Source organism: Sebastes umbrosus, chromosome 7, assembly GCF_015220745.1.
Source record: "Sebastes umbrosus isolate fSebUmb1 chromosome 7, fSebUmb1.pri, whole genome shotgun sequence".
Taxonomy (NCBI): Eukaryota; Metazoa; Chordata; class Actinopteri; order Perciformes; family Sebastidae; genus Sebastes; species Sebastes umbrosus.
Window position 1 is genome coordinate 21619539 of NC_051275.1, and position 15649 is coordinate 21635187.

The following is a 15649-nucleotide window of genomic DNA, read 5'->3' on the forward strand; positions in this document are numbered from 1 at the left end:
CCAGCATCCTCTGTCTGTGAATAGCGAAGTTCACCTTGGCTTTTATGATACACAATCAGGGCAAAGAGGAGCCCACAGAAAGACAGTGCTACAGTCTCCCTATGGTTGAGCGATGATTAGTGGAGGAAACACTGAATGGCTAAGAATTAATGAACTGACACGGGGTCACACAGAACACTTGACATTACAGAAATTGACAGGACACATTTGCATTTAAATGCAGATTGATTGTTAAAACAAGAAAAGGTGTCTTCTCGGCTGGATGATTGGTAAGAAAAATAACTAAAAGACAGAGAGAGATGCTTTTTTTATGCATGTGAAAGAGGGTTTGTATTTTTGAAAAGTAGAGAGAGCAAGCCAGTGAGCAAGCACAAGTGTGTGTGTGTGTGGTTGCGTTCACCCAGGCATGTCTGTGGGCGTGAGCAGTGCCCAGGCCTGGACTGCGGGGATTGAGTGAGATTAGCAGTAAGAGGATTACAGAGCATGCCTCATTAGCATACTGATTTACAGCCAAAAACACATACACATACACACAAAATCTTCTTCTCTCCTGTTCTTTTTTATCTGTCTGTTTCTCTCTCACTCACATCATGCACTTGTACACACACTACACCTTCGTCAATGAGTTCACTTGGCGGTCAAGGAGTGTGAGGATATTGTCATATATTATATATTATCAGGATAGTGTAATTGTGTGTTTTATTAGAACTGCCCACAGACAAACAAGAGAGACAAAAAAGTGATACTTGTGCTTTCGGGTGAATTAACTCAAATGGAAACATACCTTTAAAGAATAGGAGAGCTAAGAGAGACAGGCTCTTTGACACCCACAAACGCAGGAGTGCTATATATAACAAAGAAAAAGACACCTAGACAAAAAAATTGTCACACACACAAAGGCTGGAGTGTCATCCTGAGTGGCTATTGTTTCACTTTTCCCATATTTGACAAAAGCTCTCACAGCCTCAGAGGTGCAGTAGGCAGCACGTCAGTCTCATAATCTGAAGGCCATGAGTTTGAGCCTCAAACGGGGCAGGAGTTTTAGGAAAATTAATTACATGGAGGAAAGAATGAATGGAGAAAATCACTACTCAATGTGGTGCAAATATAATACACACCTTCAAGGATGGAGAGTGATGGACACCCACAAACACCGATATACAGATGGGCACACACAAAGGCTGGAGTGTGCCCCTCAATGAGCCAGTATTATTATTAGCACTCTAGAGCAGCTGCACAACAGCTGACACTGAGTTTCAGTCAATAGAGCTTTTGCTATCAGTAGTAAGCAATGCAGTCAGAGTATTCTGGCTCACCAAAGTGCTCTCTCCCTCCCCGTCTATATCTTCTCCCTTCCATCCTTTTTTGTAACCACTTCTTTTTAGATGGGACTCTTTTGAATGTCCTATTAACAACATTTGTGAAACAATTTAAGAGTTGAGAAAAACACAACAATAACATTACAGCCAATCAATTTCAAAACGCTTTTGTTTTAAGAAGAACAAGCTATAGCTTGCGACTGTGACATCTCTACTCATTTTCCAGGTCTCATTGGTGGAGTAGGCAGCGCACCAGTCGCATAATCTAAAGGTTGTGAGTTCAAGCCTCAAGTGGGGTAGCAATGTACGAAACACACTGAAGAGGACTGTACTACGCAGTGTCAATATTGATGTCACATTGTAGTGGGCAACTGTTTAATTATTTTGATCGTCTTAGAAATCTTCACCTAACAGTCTCATTGGCCCAGTAGTCAGTCACATAATCTGAAGGCCAGATGTTTGAGCATCACAGGAGGCAGGGGTTTTAAGAAAATTATTCACGCGACAACAAACTGTCAAAAGAAAAAGTACCAGTAGTGTCAGAAGGCAAAAGGCAAAATTTCTATTTGAAAATCACAAGCAGTTTAGAACCACAGCAATGTTAGTCGAGCCAGTCGGATTACCTTGGAATTTGGTAGAAACTTTCATTGGTCCCAGGGGATGAATGTTATTAACTTTTCCCCGACTCTAACAACCAGTATGAGGTTGACATTATTTGTCTTTAGAAAATTGTCTTGACAATTTGATAGATGGTCATGAAATTTGGTAGAGCTATCCAAGGTATCCGGAGGATACATGCTGTCCAAAGCAAAGTACCAATTATCTTTTATCATGGCTTTAGCTGGGTCATGACACAAAGCATCTAGGGTTGATCAGAGCCTTTGTGTGAATATTGTTTGTGTGCAGATACATTGTTGTTATTGAGTATACAGAGTGAATTGTTATTCTTTGATTTTTTTTCACAATTTGAAGAGCTTCCATAGCCTCGTTGGCGCAGTAGGCAGCGCGTCAGTCTCATAATCTGAAGGTCGTGAGTTCAAGCCTCACACGGGGCAGGTGTTTAAAAATCAACAGGAAAGTCACATGAACACATTGTTAAAATTAAAGTGCCAGTCAATTCGCATAAGAATAATTAAAATAAACGTACATCTGATGGAGGTAATTAAAGCAGGTGGCTGACAGCTGCAGAACAAGCAAATAAGTGGATGTTGTGTTAAAATTGTTTATCAATTGTTGTAAAAAAAATCAAGTTACTCTGAAGTTTTAACTGTGAAAACTCCTCTGACTCACTTTGCACAATTTTTCAGCCTTGGCGCAGTAGGCAGCCAGTCTCATCAATCTCAAGGTTGTGAGTTCGAGGCTCAAATGGGGGGAGGTGTTTTATTGCCAATGTTATGAGCCAACCGGCACTTACATAACTACAGTGACAGCCATGTCCGTATATTTGGAAAGAAGTCAAATGCTCTGCCAGGGTTGTCCCTTGTCACCTATTTTGATTGTGATTTGTATGGATAGGATCTCAAGGCGCAGCTGGGTGGAGGAGAGTGTGTGGTTTAGGGACCTCAGAAGTGTGTCTCTGCTCTTTGCAGATGATGTGGTTCTATTGGCTTCATCAGACCTTGACCTTCAGCACCCACTGGGGCAGTTTGCAATCGAGTGTGAAGCAGTTGGGATGTCAACACAACACCTCCATGTCTGAGGCCATGGTTCTCTGCCAGGAAAAGGATGGATTGCTCTGTCTGGGTTGGGAGTGAGTTGCTGCCCCAAATGAAGGAGTTCAAGTATCTTGGGGTCTTGTTTATGAATACTGGACCGTTGTGGTGAAGAGGGAGCTGAGCGGGAAGGAAAAGTTTTACCAGTCGATCTACGTTCCAACCCTCCCCTATGGGCATGAGCTTCGGGTAGTGACCGAAAGAATGACATCGCGGATACAAGTGGCCAAAATGAGCTTCCTCTGTAGGGTAACTGTGCTCAACCATAGAGATAGGGAAAGGAGCTCAGACAGCCGAAGGGATCTCTGAGGAGAGCAACTGCTCCTTCGCCCGCTGAACTTGAAATTTGGAATCATTAACACTACACAACCATTCATTTACTAGTGTTTCATTATTGGTTGTGCATCTGTGATTGCCCTAGAGCTGCTCTCAGTCCAGCATCTCTCCCACTCATCTTTGTTTGTTTTACTCTGTCCAGTGTAAGTCTCTGATACCATACCTCACACTCATCCATGCGCACACATTCATCACTGGCTAAACTGACTACCACATGCACTGTATTATCATTTCTCTTTTTTGTAGTTATATTCTTAGCCTTGTGTGTACTTCAATCTGTGCTCCCTGTCTTTTGTCGTGGCTTTAGCGCTGGGTCATGACACAAAGCATATAGGGTTGATCCCAGCCTTTGAGTGAGTGTTTTGGTGTGCAGATACATTGTTGTTATTGAGTGTACAGAGTGAATTGTTATTTTTTTATTTTTTTTACACAATTGCAAGAGTTTTCATAGCCTCGTTGGCGCAGTAGGCAGCGCGTCAGTCTCATAATCTGAAGGTCGTGAGTTCAAGCCTCACACGGGGCAGGTGTTTTAAAATCAACAGGGAAGATACATGAATAAATTGTTAAAAGTAAAGTGCCAATCGATTTGCTGTAGAACAAAAAACGTACATCCGAAGGTGGAAATTAAAGCAGGTGGCCGACAGCTGCAGAACAAGCAAATAAGTGGATGATGTGTTAAAATTGTAGATCAATTGTTGTCAAAAAATCAAGTTACTCTGAAGTTTCAACTGTGAAAACTCCTCTGACTCACTTTATACAGTTTTTCAGCCTTGGCACAGTAGGCAGTCAGTCTCATCAATCTCAAGGTTGTGAGTTCGAGCCTCAAATGGGGGAGGTGTTTTTTTGCCACTGTTATGAGCCAACCGGCCCTTTCATAACTAGAGTGACAGCCATGTACGTATATTTTGAAAGATGTCAAACACTCTGCCATGGTTGTCCCTTGTCACCGATTCTGTTTAGGATTTTATGGATAAGATCTCAAGGCGCAGCTGAGGGGAGGAGAGTGTGTGGTTTGGGGACCTCAGAAGTACTTCTTTTCTCGTTGCAGATGATGTGGTTCTATTGGCTTCATCAGACCTTGACCTTCAGCACCCACTGGGGCAGTTTGCAATCGAGTGTGAAGTAGTTGGGATGTCAACACCACACCTCCATGTCTAAAGCCCTGGCTCTCTGACGGGAAAAGAATGGATTGCTCTGTCTGGGTTGGGAGTGAGTTGCTGCCCCAAATGAAGGAGTTCAAGTATCTTGGGGTCTTGTTTATGAATACTGGACCGTTGTGGTGAAGAGGGAGCTGAGCGGGAAGGAAAAGCTTTACCAGTCGATCTACGTTCCAACCCTCCCCTATGGGCATGAGCTTCGGGTAGTGACCGAAAGAATGACATCGCGGATACAAGTGGCCAAAATGAGCTTCCTCTGTAGGGTAACTGGGCTCAACCATAGAGATAGGGAAAGGAGCTCAGACAGCCGGAGGGACCTCTGAGGAGAGCCACTGCTCCTTCGCCCGCTGAACTTGTATTTGGAATCATTAACACTACACAACCATTCATTTACTAGTGTTTCATTATTGGTTGTGCATCTGTGATTGCCCTAGAGCTGCTCTCAGTCCAGCATCTCTCCCACTCATCTTTGTTTGTTTTACTCTGTCCAGTGTAAGTCTCTGACACCATACCTCACACTCATCCATACGCACACATTCATCACTGGCTAAACTGACTACCACATGCACTGTATTATCATTTCTTTTGTTGTAGTTATATTCTTAGTCTTGTGTGTACTTCAATTTGTGCTCCCTGTCGTTTGGTGTGGCTTTAGCGCTGGGTCATGACACAAAGCATATAGGGTTGATCCCAGCATTTGTGTGAGTGTTTTGGTGTGCAGATACATTGTCGTTATTGAGTATACAGAGTGAATTGTTATTTTTTTACTTTTTTTACACAATTGCAAGAGTTTTCATAGCCTCGTTGGCGCAGTAGGCAGCGCGTCAGTCTCATAATCTGAAGGTCGTGAGTTCGAGCCTCACATGGGGCAGTTGTTTTAAAATCAAATGGGAAGACACATGAATAAATTGTTAAATGTAAAGTGCCAGTCGGTTTGCATGAGAACAAAAAACGTACATCTGATGGTGAAAATTAAAGCAGGTGGCCGACAGCTGCAGAACAGGCAAATAAGTGGATGTTGTGTAAAGAGCGTTTGTCAATTGTTGTCAAAAAAATCAAGTTACTCTGAAGTTTCAACTGTGAAAACTCCTCTGACTCACTTTGCACAATTTTTCAGCCTCGGCGTAGTAGGCAGTCAGTCTCATCAATCTCAAGGTTGTGAGTTCGAGCCTCAAATGGGGGGAGGTGTTTTATTGCCTCTGTTATGAGCAAACTGGCCTTTAGAAAACTAGAATGACAGCCATGAATGTATATTTGGAAAGAAGTCAAACGCTCTGCCAGGGTTGTCCCTTGTCCCCGATTCTGTTTGTGATTTTTATGGTTAAGATCTCAAGGCGCAGCTGGGGGGAGGAGAGGGTGTGGTTTGGGGACCTCAGAAACGTGTGTCTGCTCTTTGCAGATGATGTGGTCCTATTGGCTTCTTCAGACCTTGACCTTCAGCTCCCACTGGGGCGGTTTGCAGTTGAGTGTGAAGCAGTCGAGGTGTCAACACCTCACATCCATGTCTGAAGCCATGGTTCTCTGCCGGAAAACAATAGATTGCTCCCTCTGGGTTGGGAGTGAATTGCTGCCCCAAATGAAGAAGTTCAAGTATCTCAGGGTCTTTTTCATGAGTGAGGATAAAATAGAGCCTGATATAGACAGGCTGATCGGTGCCTCGTCAGCAGGGAATCGACTGGACCATTGAGGTGAAGAGGGAGCTGAGCGGGAAGGAAAAGCTTTACCAGTCGATCTACGTTCCAACCGTCACCTATGGTCATGAGCTTCGGGTATTGACCGAGGAATGAGATCGAGGGTACAAGTGGCCAAAATGAGCTTGAGATAAATGAGATAAATAAGATAGGGAAAGGAGCTCAGACAGCCGGAAAGACCTCTGAGGAGAGCCACTGCTCCTTCGCCGGCTAAATTTGTTTTTGGAATCATTACCACTACACCCCCACTCATTTAGTAGTGTTTCATTATTGGTTGTGCCCTAGAGCTGCTCTCAATCCAGCATCTCTCCCACTAATGTTGGTTTGTTTTACTCTATCCAGCGTAAGTCTCTGACACCATACCTCACACTCATCCATGCGCACACATTCATCACTGGCTAAACTGACTACCACATGCACTGTATTATCATTTCTTTTGTTGTAGTTATATTCTTAGTCTTGTGTGTACTTCAATCTGTGCTCCCTGTCTTTTGTCGTGGCTTTAGCGCTGGGTCATGACACAAAGCATCTATGGTTGATCACAGCCTTTGTGTGAGTGTTTTGGGGTGCAGATACATTGTCGTTATTGAGTATACAGAGTGAATTGTTATTTTTTTACTTTTTTTACACAATTGCGAGTGCTTTCATAGCCTCGTTGGCGCAGTAGGCAGCGCGTCAGTCTCATAATCTGAAGGTCGTGAGTTCGAGCCTCACACGGGGCAGTTGTTTTCAAATCAAATGGGAAGACACATGAATAAATTGTTAAATGTAAAGTGCCAGTCGGTTTGCATGAGAACAAAAAACATACATCTGATGGTGGAAATTAAAGCAGGTGGCCGACAGCTGCAGAACAGGCAAATAAGTGGATGTTGTGTAAAGAGCGTTTGTCAATTGTTGTCAAAAAAATCAAGTTACTCTGAAGTTTCAACTGTGAAAACTCCTCTGACTCACTGTGTACAGTTTTTCAGCCTTGGCGCAGTAGGCAGTCAGTCTCATCAATCTCAAGGTTGTGAGTTCGAGCATCAAATGGGGGAGGTGTTTTTTTTACCACTGTTATGAGCCAACCGGCCCTTTCATAACTAGGGTGACAGCCATGTACGTATATTTGGAAAGAAGTCAAACGCTCTGCCATGGTTGTCCCTTGTCACCGATTCTGTTTAGGATTTTTATGGATAAGATCTCAAGGCGCAGCGGGGGGGAGGAGAGTGTGTGGTTTGGGGACCTCAGAAGTATTTCTTTTCTCTTTGCAGATGATATGGTTCTATTGGCTTCATCAGACCTTGACCTTCAGCACCCATTGGGGCAGTTTGCAATCGAGTGTGAAGCAGTTGGGATGTCAACACCACACCTCCATGTCTGAGGCCATGGTTCTCTGACGGGAAAAGAATGGATTGCTCCCTCTGGGTTGGGAGTGAGTTGCTGCCCCAAATGAAGGAGTTCAAGTATCTTGGGGTCTTGTTTATGAATACTGGACCGTTGTGGTGAAGAGGGAGCTGAGCGGGAAGGAAAAGCTTTACCAGTCAATCTACGTTCCAACCCTCCCCTATGGGCATGAGCTTCGGGTAGTGACCGAAAGAATGACATCGCGGATACAAGTGGCCAAAATGAGCTTCCTCTGTAGGGTAACTCGGCTCAACCATAGAGATAGGGAAAGGAGCTCAGACAGCCGGAGGGACCTCTGAGGAGAGCCACTGCTCCTTCGCCCGCTGAACTTGTATTTGGAATCATTAACACTACACAACCATTCATTTACTAGTGTTTCATTATTGGTTGTGCATCTGTGATTGCCCTAGAGCTGCTCTCAGTCCAGCATCTCTCCCACTCATCTTTGTTTGTTTTACTCTGTCCAGTGTAAGTCTCTGACACCATACCTCACACTCATCCATGCGCACACATTCATCACTGGCTTAACTGACTACCACATGCACTGTATTATCATTTCTTTTGTTGTAGTTATATTCTTAGTCTTGTGTGTACTTCAATCTGGGCTCCCTGTCTTTTGTGGTGCCTTTGGCGCTGGGTCATGACACAAAGCATGTAGGGTTGATCACAGCCTTTGTGTGAGTGTTGTGGTGTGCAGATACATTGTTGTTATTGAGTATACAGAGTGAATTGTTATTTTTTGATTTTTTTTACACAACTGCAAGAGTTTTCATAGCCTTGTTGGCGCAGTAGGCAGCACGTCAGTCTCATAATCTGAAGGTCGTGAGTTCGAGCCTCACACGGGGCAGTTGTTTTAAAATCAAATGGGAAGACACATGAATAAATTGTTAAATGTAAAGTGCCAGTCGGTTTGCATGAGAACAAAAAACGTACATCTGATGGTGAAAATTAAAGCAGGTGGCCGACAGCTGCAGAACAGGCAAATAAGTGGATGTTGTGTAAAGAGCGTTTGTCAATTGTTGTCAAAAAAATCAAGTTACTCTGAAGTTTCAACTGTGAAAACTCCTCTGACTCATTTTGCACAATTTTTCAGCCTCGGCGTAGTAGGCAGTCAGTCTCATCAATCTCAAGGTTGTGAGTTCGAGCCTCAAATGGGGGGAGGTGTTTTATTGCCTCTGTTATGAGCAAACTGGCCTTTAGAAAACTAGAATGACAGCCATGAATGTATATTTGGAAAGAAGTCAAACGCTCTGCCAGGGTTGTCCCTTGTCCCCGATTCTGTTTGTGATTTTTATGGTTAAGATCTCAAGGCGCAGCGGGGGGGAGGAGAGGGTGTGGTTTGGGGACCTCAGAAACGTGTGTCTGCTCTTTGCAGATGATGTGGTCCTATTGGCTTCTTCAGACCTTGACCTTCAACTCCCACTGGGGCGGTTTGCAGTTGAGTGTGAAGCAGTCGAGGTGTCAACACCTCACATCCATGTCTGAAGCCATGGTTCTCTGCCGGAAAACAATAGATTGCTCCCTCTGGGTTGGGAGTGAATTGCTGCCCCAAATGAAGAAGTTCAAGTATCTCAGGGTCTTTTTCATGAGTGAGGATAAAATAGAGCCTGATATAGACAGGCTGATCGGTGCCTCGTCAGCAGGGAATCGACTGGACCATTGAGGTGAAGAGGGAGCTGAGCGGGAAGGAAAAGCTTTACCAGTCGATCTACGTTCCAACCCTCACCTATGGTCATGAGCTTCGGGTACTGACCGAGGAATGAGATCGAGGGTACAAGTGGCCAAAATGAGCTTGAGATAAATGAGATAAATAAGATAGGGAAAGGAGCTCAGACAGCCGGAAAGACCTCTGAGGAGAGCCACTGCTCCTTCGCCGGCTAAATTTGTTTTTGGAATCATTACCACTACACCCCCACTCATTTAGTAGTGTTTCATTATTGGTTGTGCCCTAGAGCTGCTCTCAATCCAGCATCTCTCCCACTAATGTTGGTTTGTTTTACTCTATCCAGCGTAAGTCTCTGACACCATACCTCACACTCATCCATGCGCACACATTCATCACTGGCTAAACTGACTACCACATGCACTGTATTATCATTTCTTTTGTTGTAGTTATATTCTTAGTCTTGTGTGTACTTCAATCTGTGCTCCCTGTCTTTTGTCGTGGCTTTAGCGCTGGGTCATGACACAAAGCATCTATGGTTGATCACAGCCTTTGTGTGAGTATTTTGGTGTGCAGATACATTGTTGTTATTGAGTATACAGAGTGAATTGTTATTTTTTGATTTTTCTTACACAATTGCAAGCGTTTTCATAGCCTCGTTGGCGCAGTAGGCAGCGCGTCAGTCTCATAATCTGAAGGTCGTGAGTTCAAGCCTCACACGGGGCAGGTGTTTTAAAATCAACAGGGAAGATACATGAATAAATTGTTAAAAGTAAAGTGCCCATCGGTTTGCTGTAGAACAAAAAATGTACATCTGAAGGTGGAAATTAAAGCAGGTGGCCGACAGCTGCAGAACAAGCAAATAAGTGGATGATGTGTTAAAATTGTAGATCAATTGTTGTCAAAAAATCAAGTAACTCTGAAGTTTCAACTGTGAAAACTCCTCTGACTCACTGTGTACAGTTTTTCAGCCTTGGCGCAGTAGGCAGTCAGTCTCATCAATCTCAAGGTTGTGAGTTCGAGCCTCAAATGGGGGAGGTGTTTTTTTACCACTGTTATGAGCCAACCGGCCCTTTCATAACTAGAGTGACAGCCATGTACGTATATTTGGAAAGAAGTCAAACGCTCTGCCATGGTTGTCCCTTGTCACCGATTCTGTTTAGGATTTTTATGGATAAGATCTCAAGGCGCAGCGGGGGGGAGGAGAGTGTGTGGTTTGGGGACCTCAGAAGTATTTCTTTTCTCTTTGCAGATGATATGGTTCTATTGGCTTCATCAGACCTTGACCTTCAGCACCCACTGGGCAGTTTGCAATCGAGTGTGAAGCAGTTGGGATGTCAACACCACACCTCCATGTCTGAGGCCATGGTTCTCTGACGGGAAAAGAATGGATTGCTCCCTCTGGGTTGGGAGTGAGTTGCTGCCCCAAATGAAGGAGTTCAAGTATCTTGGGGTCTTGTTTATGAATACTGGACCGTTGTGGTGAAGAGGGAGCTGAGCGGGAAGGAAAAGCTTTACCAGTCAATCTACGTTCCAACCCTCCCCTATGGGCATGAGCTTCGGGTAGTGACCGAAAGAATGACATCGCGGATACAAGTGGCCAAAATGAGCTTCCTCTGTAGGGTAACTCGGCTCAACCATAGAGATAGGGAAAGGAGCTCAGACAGCCGGAGGGACCTCTGAGGAGAGCCACTGCTCCTTCGCCCGCTGAACTTGTATTTGGAATCATTAACACTACACAACCATTCATTTACTAGTGTTTCATTATTGGTTGTGCATCTGTGATTGCCCTAGAGCTGCTCTCAGTCCAGCATCTCTCCCACTCAGCTTTGTTTGTTTTACTCTGTCCAGTGTAAGTCTCTGACACCATACCTCACACTCATCCATGCGCACACATTCATCACTGGCTTAACTGACTACCACATGCACTGTATTATCATTTCTTTTGTTGTAGTTATATTCTTAGTCTTGTGTGTACTTCAATCTGGGCTCCCTGTCTTTTGTGGTGCCTTTGGCGCTGGGTCATGACACAAAGCATGTAGGGTTGATCACAGCCTTTGTGTGAGTGTTGTGGTGTGCAGATACATTGTTGTTATTGAGTATACAGAGTGAATTGTTATTTTTTGATTTTTTTTACACAATTGCAAGAGTTTTCATAGCCTCGTTGGCGCAGTAGGCAGCGCGTCAGTCTCATAATCTGAAGGTCGTGAGTTCGAGCCTCACACGGGGCAGTTGTTTTAAAATCAAATGGGAAGACACATGAATAAATTGTTAAATGTAAAGTGCCAGTCGGTTTGCATGAGAACAAAAAACGTACATCTGATGGTGAAAATTAAAGCAGGTGGCCGACAGCTGCAGAACAGGCAAATAAGTGGATGTTGTGTAAAGAGCGTTTGTCAATTGTTGTCAAAAAAATCAAGTTACTCTGAAGTTTCAACTGTGAAAACTCCTCTGACTCACTTTGCACAATTTTTCAGCCTCGGCGTAGTAGGCAGTCAGTCTCATCAATCTCAAGGTTGTGAGTTCGAGCCTCAAATGGGGGGAGGTGTTTTATTGCCTCTGTTATGAGCAAACTGGCCTTTAGAAAACTAGAATGACAGCCATGAATGTATATTTGGAAAGAAGTCAAACGCTCTGCCAGGGTTGTCCCTTGTCCCCGATTCTGTTTGTGATTTTTATGGTTAAGATCTCAAGGCGCAGCTGGGGGGAGGAGAGGGTGTGGTTTGGGGACCTCAGAAACGTGTGTCTGCTCTTTGCAGATGATGTGGTCCTATTGGCTTCTTCAGACCTTGACCTTCAGCTCCCACTGGGGCGGTTTGCAGTTGAGTGTGAAGCAGTCGAGGTGTCAACACCTCACATCCATGTCTGAAGCCATGGTTCTCTGCCGGAAAACAATAGATTGCTCCCTCTGGGTTGGGAGTGAATTGCTGCCCCAAATGAAGAAGTTCAAGTATCTCAGGGTCTTTTTCACGAGTGAGGATAAAATAGAGCCTGATATAGACAGGCTGATCGGTGCCTCGTCAGCAGGGAATCGACTGGACCATTGAGGTGAAGAGGGAGCTGAGCGGGAAGGAAAAGCTTTACCAGTCGATCTACGTTCCAACCCTCACCTATGGTCATGAGCTTCGGGTATTGACCGAGGAATGAGATCGAGGGTACAAGTGGCCAAAATGAGCTTGAGATAAATGAGATAAATAAGATAGGGAAAGGAGCTCAGACAGCCGGAAAGACCTCTGAGGAGAGCCACTGCTCCTTCGCCGGCTAAATTTGTTTTTTGGAATCATTACCACTACACCCCCACTCATTTAGTAGTGTTTCATTATTGGTTGTGCCCTAGAGCTGCTCTCAATCCAGCATCTCTCCCACTAATGTTGGTTTGTTTTACTCTATCCAGCGTAAGTCTCTGACACCATACCTCACACTCATCCATGCGCACACATTCATCACTGGCTAAACTGACTACCACATGCACTGTATTATCATTTCTTTTGTTGTAGTTATATTCTTAGTCTTGTGTGTACTTCAATCTGTGCTCCCTGTCTTTTGTCGTGGCTTTAGCGCTGGGTCATGACACAAAGCATCTATGGTTGATCACAGCCTTTGTGTGAGTATTTTGGTGTGCAGATACATTGTTGTTATTGAGTATACAGAGTGAATTGTTATTTTTTGATTTTTCTTACACAATTGCAAGCGTTTTCATAGCCTCGTTGGCGCAGTAGGCAGCGCGTCAGTCTCATAATCTGAAGGTCGTGAGTTCAAGCCTCACACGGGGCAGGTGTTTTAAAATCAACAGGGAAGATACATGAATAAATTGTTAAAAGTAAAGTGCCCATCGGTTTGCTGTAGAACAAAAAATGTACATCTGAAGGTGGAAATTAAAGCAGGTGGCCGACAGCTGCAGAACAAGCAAATAAGTGGATGATGTGTTAAAATTGTAGATCAATTGTTGTCAAAAAATCAAGTTACTCTGAAGTTTCAACTGTGAAAACTCCTCTGACTCACTGTGTACAGTTTTTCAGCCTTGGCGCAGTAGGCAGTCAGTCTCATCAATCTCAAGGTTGTGAGTTCGAGCCTCAAATGGGGGAGGTGTTTTTTTACCACTGTTATGAGCCAACCGGCCCTTTCATAACTAGAGTGACAGCCATGTACGTATATTTGGAAAGAAGTCAAACGCTCTGCCATGGTTGTCCCTTGTCACCGATTCTGTTTAGGATTTTTATGGATAAGATCTCAAGGCGCAGCGGGGGGGAGGAGAGTGTGTGGTTTGGGGACCTCAGAAGTATTTCTTTTCTCTTTGCAGATGATATGGTTCTATTGGCTTCATCAGACCTTGACCTTCAGCACCCACTGGGGCAGTTTGCAATCGAGTGTGAAGCAGTTGGGATGTCAACACCACACCTCCATGTCTGAGGCCATGGTTCTCTGACGGGAAAAGAATGGATTGCTCCCTCTGGGTTGGGAGTGAGTTGCTGCCCCAAATGAAGGAGTTCAAGTATCTTGGGGTCTTGTTTATGAATACTGGACCGTTGTGGTGAAGAGGGAGCTGAGCGGGAAGGAAAAGCTTTACCAGTCAATCTACGTTCCAACCCTCCCCTATGGGCATGAGCTTCGGGTAGTGACCGAAAGAATGACATCGCGGATACAAGTGGCCAAAATGAGCTTCCTCTGTAGGGTAACTCGGCTCAACCATAGAGATAGGGAAAGGAGCTCAGACAGCCGGAGGGACCTCTGAGGAGAGCCACTGCTCCTTCGCCCGCTGAACTTGTATTTGGAATCATTAACACTACACAACCATTCATTTACTAGTGTTTCATTATTGGTTGTGCATCTGTGATTGCCCTAGAGCTGCTCTCAGTCCAGCATCTCTCCCACTCAGCTTTGTTTGTTTTACTCTGTCCAGTGTAAGTCTCTGACACCATACCTCACACTCATCCATGCGCACACATTCATCACTGGCTTAACTGACTACCACATGCACTGTATTATCATTTCTTTTGTTGTAGTTATATTCTTAGTCTTGTGTGTACTTCAATCTGGGCTCCCTGTCTTTTGTGGTGCCTTTGGCGCTGGGTCATGACACAAAGCATGTAGGGTTGATCACAGCCTTTGTGTGAGTGTTGTGGTGTGCAGATACATTGTTGTTATTGAGTATACAGAGTGAATTGTTATTTTTTGATTTTTTTTACACAATTGCAAGAGTTTTCATAGCCTCGTTGGCGCAGTAGGCAGCGCGTCAGTCTCATAATCTGAAGGTCGTGAGTTCGAGCCTCACACGGGGCAGTTGTTTTAAAATCAAATGGGAAGACACATGAATAAATTGTTAAATGTAAAGTGCCAGTCGGTTTGCATGAGAACAAAAAACGTACATCTGATGGTGAAAATTAAAGCAGGTGGCCGACAGCTGCAGAACAGGCAAATAAGTGGATGTTGTGTAAAGAGCGTTTGTCAATTGTTGTCAAAAAAATCAAGTTACTCTGAAGTTTCAACTGTGAAAACTCCTCTGACTCATTTTGCACAATTTTTCAGCCTCGGCGTAGTAGGCAGTCAGTCTCATCAATCTCAAGGTTGTGAGTTCGAGCCTCAAATGGGGGGAGGTGTTTTATTGCCTCTGTTATGAGCAAACTGGCCTTTACAAAACTAGAATGACAGCCATGAATGTATATTTGGAAAGAAGTCAAACGCTCTGCCAGGGTTGTCCCTTGTCCCCGATTCTGTTTGTGATTTTTATGGTTAAGATCTCAAGGCGCAGCTGGGGGGAGGAGAGGGTGTGGTTTGGGGACCTCAGAAACGTGTGTCTGCTCTTTGCAGATGATGTGGTCCTATTGGCTTCTTCAGACCTTGACCTTCAGCTCCCACTGGGGCGGTTTGCAGTTGAGTGTGAAGCAGTCGAGGTGTCAACACCTCACATCCATGTCTGAAGCCATGGTTCTCTGCCGGAAAACAATAGATTGCTCCCTCTGGGTTGGGAGTGAATTGCTGCCCCAAATGAAGAAGTTCAAGTATCTCAGGGTCTTTTTCATGAGTGAGGATAAAATAGAGCCTGATATAGACAGGCTGATCGGTGCCTCGTCAGCAGGGAATCGACTGGACCATTGAGGTGAAGAGGGAGCTGAGCGGGAAGGAAAAGCTTTACCAGTCGATCTACGTTCCAACCCTCACCTATGGTCATGAGCTTCGGGTACTGACCGAGGAATGAGATCGAGGGTACAAGTGGCCAAAATGAGCTTGAGATAAATGAGATAAATAAGATAGGGAAAGGAGCTCAGACAGCCGGAAAGACCTCTGAGGAGAGCCACTGCTCCTTCGCCGGCTAAATTTGTTTTTGGAATCATTACCACTACACCCCCACTCATTTAGTAGTGTTTCATTATTGGTTGTGCCCTAGAGC

The 15649-nt window shown here is 44.5% G+C and overlaps 1 protein-coding gene and 9 non-coding genes across 17 annotated transcripts in view; 9 read left to right on the plus strand and 1 right to left on the minus strand.

The window, feature by feature from the left end:
- LOC119491356 (cytoplasmic dynein 2 heavy chain 1) overlaps window positions 1-15649 on the minus strand; it is a 137237-nt gene that overhangs the window by 35739 nt on the left and 85849 nt on the right. The window lies entirely within an intron of this gene.
- trnam-cau lies at window positions 2302-2374 on the plus strand. The gene has a single exon. It is a non-coding gene; the product is annotated as a tRNA-Met (tRNA).
- On the plus strand, window positions 3818-3890 carry trnam-cau. The gene has a single exon. It is a non-coding gene; the product is annotated as a tRNA-Met (tRNA).
- trnam-cau lies at window positions 5323-5395 on the plus strand. Its single transcript has one exon. It is a non-coding gene; the product is annotated as a tRNA-Met (tRNA).
- Window positions 6865-6937, plus strand: trnam-cau. The gene has a single exon. It is a non-coding gene; the product is annotated as a tRNA-Met (tRNA).
- Window positions 8373-8445, plus strand: trnam-cau. Its single transcript has one exon. It is a non-coding gene; the product is annotated as a tRNA-Met (tRNA).
- trnam-cau lies at window positions 9915-9987 on the plus strand. The gene has a single exon. It is a non-coding gene; the product is annotated as a tRNA-Met (tRNA).
- trnam-cau lies at window positions 11420-11492 on the plus strand. The gene has a single exon. It is a non-coding gene; the product is annotated as a tRNA-Met (tRNA).
- trnam-cau lies at window positions 12963-13035 on the plus strand. The gene has a single exon. It is a non-coding gene; the product is annotated as a tRNA-Met (tRNA).
- On the plus strand, window positions 14469-14541 carry trnam-cau. Its single transcript has one exon. It is a non-coding gene; the product is annotated as a tRNA-Met (tRNA).